General features: G+C 38.2%; 1 protein-coding gene across 1 annotated transcript in view; it reads left to right on the forward strand.

The window, feature by feature from the left end:
* Window positions 1–15,412: 15,412 nt before the first annotated feature.
* Window positions 15,413–16,926, forward strand: part of ARHGAP24 (Rho GTPase activating protein 24) — a 638,162-nt gene continuing 636,648 nt past the window's right edge. Inside the window, exon 1 of the mRNA XM_090266255.1 lies at window positions 15,413–15,785. The gene's annotated coding sequence lies outside the window, so the exon portion shown is untranslated. The remainder of the gene's footprint in view (window positions 15,786–16,926) is intronic.

The raw sequence follows: 16,926 nt of genomic DNA on the forward strand, positions 1-16,926 counted from the left end.
ACAGATTACACTTCTCTAAAGTTAGTTAAGTTTTGATTTAAATAAATGTGGGAAACCTCAACCCAAATATACTTGGTTTTAGAATTGTATAAGCAATTAAAGCTAGAGATTAAAATAAAAAGGGTTTTATTTTGTGAGCTTTCTTAGTGTAGCATTCAATATAGAAAATATTTTAATGTTTATAAACTGATTTTTAAGATTTGATACTATCACTACATTTTGATCATATATTTAAAAACAGTGAGTGTGTTTTCTATTATTGTACAATTCAAAACCAGAGTCTGTGCAATGTATGCTAAGAAAAATCCACCTAGTAAGTACCTGAAAAATATTTCAATTAAATGTACTTATTGTCTTCTGCTCTATAGAGCAATATGTTGAGAATTTAAAGAACAAATGCACAAAATATAAAAGATGTCAAGATGGCTTTACATAGTGGTTAAAGTCCAGGTTCGTGTCTGTCTAAAATAATGATACAACATTACCATATGAAGAGTCAGTCTTCTGTTCGCGTGAGAAAATGATGCCGGTAGGAAGTTTCAGAGGCTGGATATAAGTGAAAAATAAATGTCTAGATTGTATTATCTCTGCATTACCGTAGATGAAAACGGGAAAACGTACTCTTGTCAACCAAAGGCGTCGCCACCATTTAACACCAACAGGCATTCCCAATTTGGGGTGCAGTGAAGGGTGAAACTGTTCAGTGAAAGAAAACTCAGTTGTGAACTTGCTAGGCTGTGGAACAGCTCAGTTGAAGCATCCCCAAAGAAGTGGCTCAGGTGAAGCAGCTCAAGCAAAGTGGATCCTGTAAGGTGACTAGGGTGTTTCAGCAACAATAACTTTGAAGGAAACTGAAAGTGTGCTCCCTTGAGGCAGAGGTGAAGCTGTTTTATATAGAGAATTGTGCCCTCCCCTGGTCCCTGATTGGTTCATTTCTATGCAAATGAAGACCCCCAAGTCGTCACAGTTTGATTGGTCCAAATAGCACCATCCAGATTGATAGAAATGAAGTTGCTCTGATTGGTGCAAATGAGGATACAGCTTCACAGTTCTGACTGGCTGAGGCAGGTGTCCAGCCCATTGATTGATTTATGAGCCTAGGAGCTCATTTATGAGGGTTGGCTCAGGTGACAGAAGCACAGTGCAGGAGACAGGCAGCTCTGTGCCACTTTTCCCTGAAGCACAGAATACATGAGAGACCGTTGTTTGACTATGTCTACTAGACTCAATAAATTTCAGACCAATTGACTACCAGGAGTCTTCTTAACAGGTATATTTATTCCTGGGGTAGACATTCTGAAACTTTTCAGTTCATTCATTCTCAATGATTACATGTAAATTTCTTGCAGGCACAGATAATGTGTGAACTGGTCGTGCATTTTGTATAAACCCTGTGTTTGGGAGCTGTTACACAATCTTTGCCTGTATAAAGAAACCACTTATGTACATAGCAACCAGATACTTTCTTGAATTTGCTCATTTCTTCCAATATTATTTTTTTAATAAAATTACTATTATGGAACTTAAATATTTTCCCTCTGTACTTTAATTCCTTGTGATAGTATTTGAATACCTATGGTGGTTTAAAGGGATTTAGGTAGGGATATGGGTAAAATTTACATTAATGATGAACATTTATGCACTGGTTAAAGTCTAGTCTTTACTTTGGGCTCTGAGTCTCTGCCCAGCAGGATCACTGGAAATCCCTCCAGCTATGCCTCCCATTTACCCCTCACAGGGTATGGGGCAGCTTGAGTATTAGGCATAAGAAACTGTTTTAAAGTCACATATAATTTAGATAGTCTATAAGTAAATAATTCCTGGGAGCAGAAATGTTTTATTTCTGTGGCAGTATATAATTTTCTAAAAAATGCAAACTTAATGAGATGATACCAACATGATAATAAACAAATCTACAGAAAATTATCTGTATTAAAAGTAAGCACATCTTGTTATTATTCAGGTACTAAAATGGAATTAGGTTTTAAAATATTGTTTCATGCTAGTTTTATGTTAAGAGCTGAATCCACAAGTAGGTAGTTGCATGCCTGAAGGAACGTTTCACTTTATGGGTGTGCATGTGTGATATGAATGTGCATGGTGTGTGTGGGGTACTCATGGGTGAGTAGAGAAAGGAGAGAGGATGTGGTGAGCTGAGATACAAATGACAGGAAAATAGAGGCTGTTGTAGAGAAATTGTGAGTCAGCAAGCACAAAGAAACTCTAGAACAGTAAGTGAGAGATCTATAAATGGACACTAAAAATATAGAGCAGAAGATTTTTCAGGGAGGTGATGGGAAAATCTGCATCTTGGAAAGGAGAGTTTAGTTTTTCAACAAGAATTCAGTAAACTTTAAAAAAAATTTGTTTGTTTATTTATTTATTTTTAGAGAGAGGGGAAAGGGGAAAGAGAGGGAGAGAAACATCACTGTGTGGCTGCCTCTCATTCGCGCCCCCAACTGGGGACCTGATGTGCAACCTGATGTGCAGTCATGTGCCCTGACTGGGAATCAAACCAGTGACACTTTGTTCGCAGGCTGACGCTCAATCCACTGAGCCACAGCAGCCAGGGCTCAGTAAACTCTTGAGTCTATGTCTAAATATCATCAAAGAAAACTTTTAATTGGAAACTGAGGTTTAACTTTGGAGCCCAGGCAAAAAGGAACTTGCTTTGTTTAGTAATGTGATCCAAACTTTTATATAAGATAGGCACACAGAAGATCTAAAATGGCAGCGGAGTAGGTGGTAGAAGTTACACTCACTTCCTCCCAGCACCATATCAAAATTATAACTAAGTTATAGAACAATCAACCTGGACAACCATTTGAAAATTAGCTGAACAGAAGTCCTATAAATAAGGATATACAGAAGAATCCACACCGAGACTGGTAGGAAGGGCGCAGAAGCGAAAGGGGCTGACCCCAAGGGTGGTGGTTGAAAATTTCAAAGGATATTTCAGCTGCAGGGCTCCCCAATCCAAAGAATTGCCGGGAAGAGGAACCCACATGATAGCTGGCTAGGAAAATCATCAGAGATTCCACCTTACCAGGTGAGATAGGGGACTGCTAGAAATCCAGATATCCCCTTAAAGGGTCGACATACAAAATCTCACTCATGGACACTCACCCTGGGCTGCTGTGGAGGGAGGGCAGCTCAGAGTGAACCAAGGTGATACAGAGAGAGATTGCATTGTGTGGTTTTGGGGACAGTGCTGAAGAGACAGCTGCCGATTTCCCTGTGCTGTGTCCCTCTACCACGCCACCCAGAGACACCATGTTTCCTGGGTCAAGCACTCCCTTCCATATGGCATGAGCCTGGGGAAATGCACTACACCCTCCGTGCTGACTCCCTGAGACCTCGCCTTGCCATGCTTGCTCCCAGTGTAGGGATCTCCTGGCAGCCAGCCTGAGCCTGCACTGCAGTCTCTTGAAAAACTCTTGAGAAAATTCAGGCAAACTCAGGGGTTTCTGGTGACACATAGGGTGAGACTGAGCTGTGTGGCTTTCGGGCAACAGCCATCTTTTCTCAATGTGCACTCCACCAAAGCCAAAGTTCCTGTCATCAGCCCACCCTCATTCCCCCACAAGACATCAGCCTTGGGAGATGCACTAGCCTCCTCTATGCTGACTCCTTGAGGTCTCACCTTGTCAAGCTTGCGTCCAGCTCCCAGCAGAAGAATCTGCTGATAGGCAGTTTGGACCCACATTGCAGCCTTTTTTGAAAAACTCTGAACAGGTGCCAACATTTCTGTGCAGAACCTTCCCGCCACTGGACCAAATCCTAATCTGCTTTAATGTGATGAACGCTACTGGCCCCACCCTGAACAACTCCCTTGAGATCCCACCCCACTGCAAAAGTCTGCAGGCCCCAGGGAGGTTGCAGTTGGTCCTCGTGTACCCTGACATTCTGTTAAATGGTTCCAGACCAGCACTGGTACCAAGTTGAATCTCTACCTGGTGAACATTACTTGCCTCCTACCTGGTGACTCACTCTGAACCTGCCTCACTCAGCTCACATAGTGCCTGAGGATCTTTCAGTGGCTGAACCCAATGGGCAGCTGGCAGATCTCTGGGCTCTTGGGCCTTTTGCTGACCTGTCCAAGGCCCGGCACTGGTAGAAAACAGCCTTGGTACTCAGTTTGGTTGTTCCCATATACATCCAGGCTCAGCATAGGTAGCTATACCTGTGAATTGCTTTGTAGCTCCTAACACATAGCCCAGGACCAATCACAGGCAGCTTATGATATTGACCTGCACCAGAGTTTCAAATATGAGGCCTCAGAACAAACACACCCAGTGGCTGGACTCAGACCATAAGAGAACAAAACCCAGTCAGCTTCCTAAGAAGCACAGACAAAGAGAGATTTTTAGCAAATCCTGCTTCCTTTTCTTTACCACCACACAGCAGCTTGTACACTGTGATCGGGGTCTAACATCACAATCAGCCAGCTTGCGGGTCCACCCCACCGACAAATGGACCAACAGCAGTAAAGACTCAGGTACAGCAGAAGGCTCACAATTTCCATGGAAGAGACACTCCTGATGCACCCAATTCAGGTGATCAGGGAGGCTGTATCACTGAGCCCCACAGGACACATACTACATAAAGTCATGCTACCAAGGCTGACAGACAGAGCAGATCTAAATAATACAGAGAAACAAATACAAAGAGACAGCCAAAATAGGAAGACAAAGAAACATGCCTCAAATAAATAACAGGAGAAATCTCCAGGAAAAGGATGAAATAAAGTGGAGGCAAGCAATCTACCAGATACAGAGTTCAAAATAATCATTATTAAGATGCTCTAAGAACTTAGGAGAAGAGTTGATGAACTCAGTGAGAAGTTCAACAAATAGATAGTAAGCATAAAAAAAATGACAACACCACAGGGAAAAACCAATCTGAAACGAAGAATATAATATCTGAAATAAAAAATACACTAGTAGGAATCAACAGCAGATTAGATGGAGCATAAGACTAAATCAATAATTTGGAAGACAAGGAAGCAGAAAACAATGAATGAGAGTAACAAAAAGAAAAAGGACTTTAAAAAAATGATGATAGCTCTGACCAGTGTGGCTCAGTTAGTTGGGTCCAGTTTGATCTCAGTCAAGATGCATGGCAATAGGCAATCAATTGATGTTTCCCTCTCACATTGACATTTCCCTCCTTCTCTTTTCCCTCCCTTCCCCTATCTCTAAAAATAAATAAATAAAATCTTTTAAAGAAATGAGGATAGTCTAAGGAACCTATAGGACAACATGGATGGTGTATGACAACATTCACATCATAGGGGTACCAGAGGTGAGGAAAGACTTAAGAGATTGAAAACCTATTTGAAGAAATAATGACTGATACTTCTCTAACGTAGTGAAGAAAAAAGACACACAAGTACAGGAAGTACGGAGAGTTTTAAACAAGATGAACCAAAAGAGGCCCACACCAAGACACATAGTAATTAAAATAGCAAAGGTTAAAGACAAAGGGAGAATCATAAATACAGCAAGAAAAAGATAGTTACCTACAAGGAAGCTTCATAAGACTCAACTGATTTTTTAACAGAAATATTTTAGGCAAGAAGAGATTGGCACAAAATATGCAAAGTTATGAAAAGCAAGGACCTACAACCAAGACTACTCTACCCAGCAAGGCTATTCTTTAAAATTGGAGAGGAAATAAAGAGCTTCCCAGTCAAGAAAAAGCTAAAGAAGTTCATTACTATCAAACCAGTATTATGAAATGTTAAAAGGCCTTCTTTAAGTAAAAGAAAATTTTGAGAATGAGGAACATAAATGTAAATAATATGATGGCAATAAATGGGTTCTTATCAATAATCACTTTAAATGCAAATATATTAAGTGCTCCAATCAAAAGACATAGAGTAGCTGAATGAATAAGAAAATAAAACACATACATATGTTATCTACAAGAAACCAAATTCAGATAAAAAAAAAAACAACACATGCGGACTAAAAGTTAAGGGAGATAAATTGATATTTTGTGAAAATAGAAATTTAAAAAATGATGGGGGTAGCAATACTTATATCAGACAAAATAGAGATTAAAACAAATGTTATAATAACACACAAAAAAGACATATATAATGAAAAAAGGATCAATCCAACAAGAAGATATAATCTTTGTAAATATTTTATATGCATTCAATGTAGAATCAACTAAATATATAAAGCAAATATTGGTGGACATAAAGAGAGAGACAGGCAATAATACAATCATAGTAAGAAACTTTAACACTCCATTGACAATCAAGCTTCTCCACAATGGTATGAAAATAGACATCAATTACAAGAAAAAAAACTGAAAAAAAAAACACAAACACATGGAGGCTAAACAACATATTACTAAACTATAAATGGGTTAACAACAAGATCAAGGAAGTAATCAAAAGATCCTGAGACAAATAAAAATACACAACAATCCAAAATCAATGGGACACAGTGAAACAGTTCTAAGAGGGAAATTCATAGCAATACAGGTCTACCTCATAAAACAAGAAAAATAACAAATAAACAACCTTATTTTACATCTACAGTAACTGGAAAAAGGACAAACAAAACCCAAAGTGAGCAGAAGAAAGGAAATAATGAAGATTAGAGCAGATAACAATGAAACAGAATCTAAAATGACCAAAAAAATCAGTGAAACCAAGAGCTGGTTCTTTGAAAAGATAAAAAAAAAAATTATAAACATTTAACCAGACTCATCAAGAAGATATGGGAAAGTTCCCAAATAAATAAAATCAGAAATGAAAGAGGGAAAGTAACAACTGACACTGAAGAAATACAAAGGATTAGAAGAAAATACTATGAACCATCATCATATGCCAACAAATGGACAATCAGGAAGAAATGGATAAATTCCTAGAAACGTACAACCTTTCAAAACTGAATAATAAAGAAGTAGAAGATCTGAACAGACTGACTACAACTAACAAAATAAAAAAAAAAAAAAACTCCCCCAAAACAAAAGTCCTGGACAAAATGGCTTCACAGGTGAATTTTACCAAACATTCATAGAAGAAATAACACATATTCTTTTCAAACTATTTCAAAACATTCAAGAGAAGGATATACTCCAAAGCTCATTTTAGAAGGCCAGCATTATCCTGATTCCAAAACCAGAAAAAAAACTCTAGAAAGAAAGAAAATTATAGGTCAATATTTCTGATGAACATAAGTGCAAAAATTCTCAACAAAATATTAGTACACTGAATTAAGCAATATATTTTAAAAAATCATACACCATGATCAAGTGGGACTTATTCCTGGGATATTAATGTGACACACCACATTAACCAAGTGAAGGATTAAAATTTTATGATGATATCAATAGATAAAGAAAAAATATTGGACAAAATCCAGCACCCATTTTTGATTTAAAAAAATTGTCAGAAAGAAAGAATGAGAGGACAAACATACCTTAACATAATAAAGGGCATATATGACGAACCCACAGCTAACATCATATTTAATGGGCAAAAACTACAAGCATTCCCCTTAAGATTAGGAAGAAGTCAGAAATATTAACTTTCACCACTCTTATTCAACATACTACTGGAAATTCTAGCCACAACAATCAGATAAGAAAAAAAAAGACATTCAAATGGAAAGGAAGAAGTAAAACTGTCATTATTTGCAGATGACATGATACTATATAGAAAGAACCCGAAAGATTGCACCAAAAAAAAAAAAAAAACCTACTAGAACTGATTAATAAATTAAGTAAAGTAGCAAGATCTAAAATAAATATTCAGATATATTTTGCATTTTTATACACCAATAATAAACTATTAGAAAGAGAAACTTAAAAAAAATCCCATTTACAATTGCATCAAAAAATACATAAGAATAAATATATTAAGGAGGTAAAATAATTGTTCTTGGAAAATTTTGAAACACTGAAGAAAGAAATTGGAGAGGATACAAATAATTGAAAGCATATACCATGCTCATGAGTAGGAAGAATTAACATTTAAAATGTCTGTACTACCCAAAGCAGTCTATAGATTCAACACATTTCCAATCAAAATACCAGTCGCATTTCTCACAGAACTAGAACAAAAAATCCAAAAATGTATATGAAACCATAAAGACTCTGAATAACCACAGCAATTGAGGAAAAAGAACAAAGAGGTAACACACTACCTGATGTCAAATTACACTACAAAGCTATAGTAATCCAAACAGCATGGTACTGGCATAAATGCAGACAAGAGATCAATGGAACAGAACAGAGAGCCCAGATACAAACCCATAGCAAATGGTCATTAATATATGACAAAGGAGGCAAGAACATAAATTGGGGTAGAGAAAGTCTATTCAATAAATGGTGTTGGGAAAATTGGACAGATGTATGAAAAAAAAAAAAAAGGAAAAAGAAACTAGACCACTTTCTTATACCATACACAAGAATAAACTCAAATGGATTAAAAACTTAGATGTTAGACTCAAAAAATCACAATTCTAGAAGAAAACATAGACAGTGAAATCTCAGACATTTCTGTTTTTTAAGTATATTTTATTGATTAAAATATTATGTCCCATTATTTTTCCTTTTGCCCCCCTCCACGTGGCACCTGCCTTCCCTCCAGCAATCCCTCCACCTTAGTTCATGTCCATGGGTCATGCATATAAGATCTTTGACTTCTCCATTTACTTTACTATTCTTAATGTCCCCCTATCTATTTTGTACCTACCAATTATGCATCTTGATCTTTGCACTTTTTCCCCCATTCTTTCCCTTACCCCTCCCCACTGATAACACTCCATATGATCTCCATATTTATGCTTCTGTTCCTATTTTAGTTGTTTGCTTAGTTTGCTTTTGTTTTTTAGATTCATTTGTTGATAGTTGTGAGTTTGTTGTCATTTTACTGTTCATAGTTTTGATCTTCTTTTCCTTAAATGTGTTCCTTTAATATTTCATATAATAGGGGCTTGGTGATGACGAATTCCTTTAGCTTTACCTTGTCTAGGAAGCACTTTATCTGCCCTTGCATTCTAAATGATAGCTTTCCTGGATAGAGTAATCGTGGTTGTAGGTCCTTACTTTTCATAACCTTGAATACTTCTTGCCAGTCCCTTCTTATTTGCAAAGTTCTTTTTGAGAAATCAGCTGATAGTCTTATGGGAACTCCTTTGTAAGTAACTCTCTTCTTTTCTCTTGCTGCTTTTAAGATTCTCTCTTTATCTTTAACCTTTCACATCTTAATTATAATGTGTCTTTGTGTGGTCCTCTTTGGGTCTAGCTTGTTTGGTACTCTCTGTGCTTCCTGGAATTGTATGTCTATTTCCCTCATCAAATTAGGAAAGTTTTCCTTCATTATTTTTTCAATTAAGTTCTCAATGCTATGCTCTTCATCTTCTCCTTCTGGCATTCCTGTGATTTAGATGTTGGTATGTTTAAAGTTGTCCCAGAGGTTCCTAAGGCTCCCCTCAATTTTTTTTTTCAGTTCTTGTTTCTTTATTCTGTACTGGTGGACTGTTTATTTCTTTTTTATATTCCAAATCATTGATTTGAACCCCAACTTTCTTCTCTTCACTATTAGTTTCATGTGGATTTTTCTTCACTTCACTTAGTGTAGCCTTCATTTCTTCCCTTACGCATTTGCCATACTTAAGAATATCTGTCAAGCCTGTGAGCATCTTTATCACCAGTGTTTTGAACTCTATGTCTGTTAGGTTGGCTATCTCCTCATCTGTTACATTGGCTATCTCCTCCTCTCTTTGTTCTCTCTCTAGAGTCTTGACCTGTTTCCTCTTTTGGGCCATACTTCTCTGTCACCTCAACTTGACAGCCTCCTGTGTTTTCCTCTGTATTTTAGGTAGAGCTGTTGCACCTGTTAATTGTAAGGGGTGGAGACTTAGGTATTCATTAATATGGGGTGACTCAAATCACTACCTTGTGGTGCTGTAGGTGGGAGAGGGGTCATAGAGGGAACGATGCTGCTTGCTTGGCACTCATCCTTTTTCCAGTCACTTCACCCGCTTTCCATATGCAACTGGTGCCCCTCTAGCTGTTGATCTGGTGATGGTTCCCAGGGTGGGTAGGGTTGCATATGTTCCAGGACAATGGGGGCCCTCTAAACAGATTCTCCTGAGAGACCAGCAGTATCTTCCACCACCCCCACCCCCACTGGTTTTCAGTCAGAAGCAAAGAGGCTTTATTTTCCTGGTGCTGGAACTATGAGCTGAATGGTATGGCCTGGGACTGGGATCACTCCCCAGGATTCCCTCCCAGCTTTTATAATGTGTGACTGCTCATTCTACTGGCTGGGCACAGCCACTGCCTAACTACTGCCTTCACTCCATGTTCTCTCTGCCCAGCTTCCTGTCTCTGCCCCTCTTACCTGTCTGGATGAGTATTACTTCTTTATATCTTTGTTTGTTGGACTTCCATGCAGTTCAATTTTCTGGTGGTTCTGGTTGTTTTTAGTAGGTAGATGTAATCCTTCTTATGATTTTGTAAGGAGGTGAAGCATATTTACCTGTGCCTCCAACTTGGTTGGAAGTCCCTCAGGCATTTCTCATAACAACGTTTTTTCAGACATATCTCCTCAGGAAAGGGAAACAAACAAACAAAAAAATAAGCAAATGGGACTACATGAAACTAAAATGTTTTTGCGCAGTAACAGAAACCATCAGCAAAACAATCTACCAAATGGAAGAAGATACTCACCAATGACACATTCCATAACGCGTTAATATCCAAAATTATAAAAAAACTCATGCCTGGGCACATGCCTGGATTGAGAGTTCAGTCCCCAGTCAGGGTTTGTGTGAGAGGCACCCGATTGATGTTTCTCTCTCACATCGATGTTTGTCTCCCTCTCTTCCTCCCTCCCTTCCCCTCTTTCCAGAAATAAATAAATAAAATTTTAAAACATCAAACAAGTGTTGAAAACAGTATGGGGTTTTCTCAAAAAAAAAAAAAAAAAAAAAAAAAAGAACTGCATGACCCAGCAATACAAATTTTAGGTACATATCCAAAGAAACCCAAAACACTAATTTTATAAAAATATATACACCCCTATGTACATTACAGTGATCAAGAAATGAAAGCAACCCAAGTGACCATTAATAGATGAGTGTATAAAAAAGCTATGGCACATATATACAATGGAAGAGTTCTCAGCCATAAAAAAATGAAATCTTACCATTTGCCACACCATGGGTGGACCAAGAGAGTATTATGCTAAGTTAAATAAGTCAGTCAGAAAAAAAAATCATGTGATTTTATGTATATATAAAATCTAAAGAACAAAATAAAGAAACAAAATAAGAATAGGCATATAGATATAGAGAACCGACGGATGGTCTCCAGGGAGAAGGGGATTTTGAGGACTGGGTGGAAACCATAAAGGCATTAACATATGCTAATTGATAATTAAAAAATAGTAACAGGGATGTGGAGTACAGCATAGAAAATATAGTCAATTATATTGTAATAATTATGCATGTCATCAGTTTGGTACTTGAAATGTCAGGGGATCGCCGTGTAAAGTATATGATTGTCTGGCCACTATGTTGTATACCTGAAATCAATATAAAATAGTATTGAATGTAACCTGTGGTTGAAAAATAAAATAAAAAACACACATACAACTAACACTTAAACATGTTAATTTATGTCTAATTTGAATTTATTTAATTAACAATATCTCTGAATGGTGAGAATATGCCAATTTTTAGTTTCTTCGTATGCTTCTTTGTACAATAACTTCTTCATTTCATACATTGAACATATATTAATTTTGTAATTAGACATAAAACAACAAACACTTTCAAAAATAAACTTAATCATAGATTTTTTTGTTGTACCGTCTATTCTTGGGATTCAGGGGATCATAAAGTATGACTTTGGCTGCTATCAAAACTATGTCAATGAAAACAGAATATAGTAATGGTTGATGCTATGTTCTACCCAGGGTCTCGATGGCCACATAATATGCTTTATTTTTTTAAATGTTGACTGATAGCAGGCCTCTGATGAAATTATAGAGGCATGAAGGAGTTCACAGCTATAGTAGCCCTTCTCTTATTTGCTGTTTCCTTATTTTTCTCAAGAATTTAGCTAGATTGATTTGATCCTACCATTTTTACATTTTTATTGTGTTTTTTTCATTACCATGTAACCCTCTTCTACTCTCTTCCACCTCTACTTTCCCAATATAGTCACCACACTGTTGTCCATGTCCGTGAGTCCTTTTACTTTTTTGCTCAATCCCTCCACCCCTTACACCCCCATCCCACCCCATCTTTACAACGATATGGCTAGACCTGGAGAACATTATGCTAAATGAAATAAGCCAGTCAGAGTAAGACAAATACCATATGATTTCACTTATATATGGCATCTAATGAACAAACTGAACTAACAAGCAAAATAGAGTGACTCATAGATAGCAGAGAGCAGGCTGATGCTCCCACTATTTTAATAGTACTAGTACATCCCCTGTCCCTGAATTTTGTGATACAAAGTATTGGGGAAGGGCGGGCACAAAACTCTCTCAATCTCTTTTCACCTTATTTGCTAAGACAAAACTACAATTTCTTAAAAAGGAACTTCCATCAGGAAATAAAAAGAAAATAAAAAAGAAAAAATTGACATTTTGCAACAGAGGTGCTTTAAAGCATGCATAGACTTCTCTCTTAATCCTGAAATTGGATCTTGGCATATTTCAATACCCACACAAGTTGTGCATTGTTGGTGAGAGCTGAAGGAAATGTTAGGATTCTGGCAATTCTTGACTATTCTGTTTTGTTACTGTGTTTTTTGCCCTCTTTGGAATTTATGTTTTCCCAAAAGAAAACATAATTAAAGAGCTCCAGTATCTGATATTACTGGATAAGTGGGTAATAAGACAATACATTATTCTATATGCTAAGATCTTCAAAGAATCTGGCAAGGAATCTGATTTTTAAGTTAGTGAAGATATTAGAACACATTTTAAATCCATATTTGTATAGTAGTACCATTTGATTCGTCTACTTGAAATATTAGACAAAGTGATTGTACAAACTCTTGCTGAATTTCCTCTCACTAATTTCCAATCAAAGTGACCTGGCAACAACAGTGTCCAAGGGCATTGTGTGTGATTGTTTTTCTTGTCCTTGACTCTGGCAATGCTGATATTCAATTTGTCCAAGTGCAATGGGGCCATTATCATCTTTCAATTCTCTCTTTCTCTTCCTCCTCCTCCTTTTTTCTTATCCTCTTCATCATCCTTTCATTTCATTTCTAGGTCCCTGATATCCCTCTAGTCCTGGAGATATTACCCATCCCCTTTGTAAATCAGAGGTCCTCAAACCCTTGCCTGCCTTTTATATGGACTTTCCCTAGAACCTTTTTCTGAGGGTGTCAATGATTTTGGCATTCTGGAAAATTAACCTTTACCCTGGAATCTTTTATGGGTTTTGTGAAATTCAACTGAAGCATGCCCTTGACTCAGAATTGAGTTGACTGATAAAACTCAGCTTTAAGTGATGCCCTAGGCAAGTTCTTGCCAGAGATCCTGGGAATTGAATGACAGATATCACCTTCCCTGGGGTCTGTATCAGTGGCACCAGCATCCTACTCTAATTAGAACATTTCTAGTCTCTTGTTTTAAGAATTTATTTCTCCTTTAAAGTTGCTACAATCTCTGTGAGCATGTTTCCCAGTTCCAATGAATCTGTAAATAAGAGAAGGGTAACATAGTCTGAGTCTTGTGAACAACTAAATATTTCTAGTTCAGGTTATGCTTTCTTGTAACAAAGATCTTTGCTAAATCCCGGAGCAGCTTCTAGGAAAGGCACACAGTGGCCCTTCTCTTTCTGTGAAGATGTTGAGGGAGAGAGGCAAGAGGAAGGTTGTATTAGTAGATATACCTCCCCATTGCTTAATCCCTAAGTGACAATCTTCTTATCCTTAAATTGTACAGTCTAATTTAGGTCTAGTTTAAGATAATCACTTACATCATGCAGGTCAATGAAATGATGTCAAATGGGAAGGGGGTGCAGACAGTCAGGAGAAATGAAGGGAAAAGGTCTTGGACAAAAGGGTATGTCACAGAAGCATGTCTTAATATTTTTCTTTAGGGACTACCCTGTAAACACTGAGTTCAATTTGTATTATCTTGATCCTACATTGCTTGTAGTAATAATTGCTAGATCTTGAAATAGGATACTGACATGATAGCTTCCTTATCTTTTTAAAATGTCACTATCTTGAAACATACCTGTTGACATTTATCTTCCTAAGGTTTTTGAGTCTGTCAAGTATGTGCAGATTTCATTTTGGTTTATTTTATTGTTTTCCAGCTTTCATTTAAACAGCTAGAACATCTAAGGGCAAATCAGTTGGTGGAGGTAATTTATTCCTACCAATCAGTAAATAAGCTACATTGCTTCTGGCTAGGAATTCCATACACATTTTTAAAAAGGCCAAAAGGGGCAATTCACCAGGAAGAAAGACTCCAAGAATCCAGAGAAAGAGGACAAAAGAGAAAAAAAGAAAACATCTCAGTGTCCACACATATTTTTATTTCTGGTGTTTCTAAAATTAAATGTGTGTTCTTCTTCAGTATCACTGTGATCTTTAATGAGGCCACTGTTATTTTGTGTCTTAAAGAAATCTGGTGATGTTTCTAAATAATCTAAAGCAGAGAGGTTTACAAAACTTTTTGAAACTATTTGAAATAGGTAACCAATACTGTAAAATCTAGATTTAAAATTAGATTTTTGGTGGTGGTATGAAGAGAGAGGGCTGCACCAGCAAAATGTTTACTTTTTCTTTCTTAATGTGAATTCTGAGAGCTCTTAAACCATGATACAGAAGTAATTGCGCTTTGACTTTTTCTAAGGATCTAACTAGAGGGTATCCGATAAACATTTCTAGGAATTCAGGTTTAAAGACCCAGGTAATTATGACTGAGAAATAAGATTTTACACAGCTGAGGGAAGCAAGTAAAACCTGTGTATGGGGTTTTCGCCAAAGAAATGTAGAGAGCTCCTAGAAGCCAGGAGACAAGTATTTTTTTCCATCCTCGCAACTCCCTACAGCCCCAGATCTGTGACCACTGTGTATCTATGATACCCATGAAACGAAATGAGTGATGGCAGCTGCGAAAGGACCAATGCAGGGCTGGCTCTGTCTGGACGTCCCAGGCCTGACTCCGGGCGGTGTCACTCTTGCCGAGATAACACAGCAGTGAGGCGTTGGGCGAGGGCAGGGCTCCTCCCGGCCTCCCCAGTAAAGCGGATAGAGTCTTCTGAAGCTGCCAGTTGCCAAATGAAACCTGAAACCCTGAGCTGCGTTTGAGGGTTGGCCCCGCTCAGATGTTACTGCCTCTTGTACTGTATATTTACCCATTCACACACAATCACTCTTTCTAACTTCTTGGACTCTTGCGCAACTGCTAGGATTTCTTAAGTGCATGTGTCAACTCAGCCCAGCTCCGGGTGGAAACCGGCAGGGCTCCGGAGGGTCTCGGAGGCCCCGGGAGCTGTCAAGGCTGCGGCCCGGACAGCAGAGGATCGAGGCGCAGGCGGGGGGTACGGGGGAAGCACCACAACTTTCCACCCAAGCCGCAGCTCTTTCGGCTGCCGAGAATTTCCTCCGAAACTACAGCTGCGGAGCAACCAAGTGCATGGGGCGCAACACTTCCCCTTGCTGTGGGAAGTAAAGGAGTCTTCCACCCTCTGTGTCTCTTTTCCTTGTCTTTCTGCTGGTCCTGAGAGCTTTTTCCTCCGACCGACCCGCGTCTGTCCTGCGCTTGGAGCAGGGTAGGTGACGCCGCCACGCTTGTGTGCGGGGAGGCCACGGCGGGAGGCTGGGACGTAGCTTTGGGGGCAAGCGGGGGCTGCAGACACAGCTGCTAGCGACAAAGGCGAGGACTGAGGGGGGCGAGGGGGGATCGCAGGAATCTCGTGCGGGTGCAGTTGTGTGTGTGTGTGTGTGTGTGTGTGTGTGCGCGCGTACGCGCGCGCGCGCGAGCGCGTCTGATGGGAAACAATGCTCCTTTATTATTTTTAAAGGATAAAAACAGCGCAATCTGATAGTATAGGTTTAAATAAGTGAAATTACTTAAAAATAAACTCTGTGTGATTTTTTGCCCTCTCTTACAATCTAGCCTCCTGTTCCTCCCTGCTTGTTTCCGTTAGTGTCTTACGTTAAGAGTTTTCCTAGATAACAGAGGTAGGTTTTAATAATAAACACTTCAGTTGCAAACACAAAAACATTAGGGAATCTTTGGTGCATTTTAAGCCACCCAAAAAATTTTGTCTAGATTTTGAAAACAGTAACTTTTGAGGAAGTGTATTTCCTTTCTTGCGGACAAATCTGTAACAATTTCTCATTAAAAAGGATACTTTGGACTGCGTTTCTTTTATAAGTCTCCAAATAGGAGAGGAGATAATGTTACTCTGGATTCCTTAGGTTTTCAATATCAACTAGTAATGGGGAGACCAGACTCCCTTGTAATCTATTTTAATTAGCTTGAATTAAAAGATCACCCCCAACTAATGTTTTCATCATAGTTTTTTTGTCACTCTTTTTAAAAACCTAATAAGACGTCATTATTTTATCTCTAGCTGAAAAGAGGAACTAAATAAATATGCTAGTTCTTTGAAATATAAAAATTGTAAAGAGGTTGCTTTTCCATAAGTGAAACAATATGTGCTGCTGTGTTTACTAAGACAAATTAATTGGAATCCAGGGATATTTACAGTAGAGTTAACAGGTTTACTCAATTACTGAGAAGAAGATAGACGAATTAAAAACAATCGGTCCCCTGATTCTCATTAGAATGCAAAACCCGCCTTTAAGGGCAAGAATGGATGTTGGTATTTAACTGGACAGCATAAAACACAAAACACACAGATTTACTATATTAGAAAAGGCCAGAAAACAGGTATAAAACCATAT

This window comes from Furipterus horrens, unplaced genomic scaffold, assembly GCF_987537825.1.
Source record: "Furipterus horrens unplaced genomic scaffold, mFurHor1.1.pri manual_scaffold_2, whole genome shotgun sequence".
NCBI classification, from domain to species: domain Eukaryota; kingdom Metazoa; phylum Chordata; class Mammalia; order Chiroptera; family Furipteridae; genus Furipterus; species Furipterus horrens.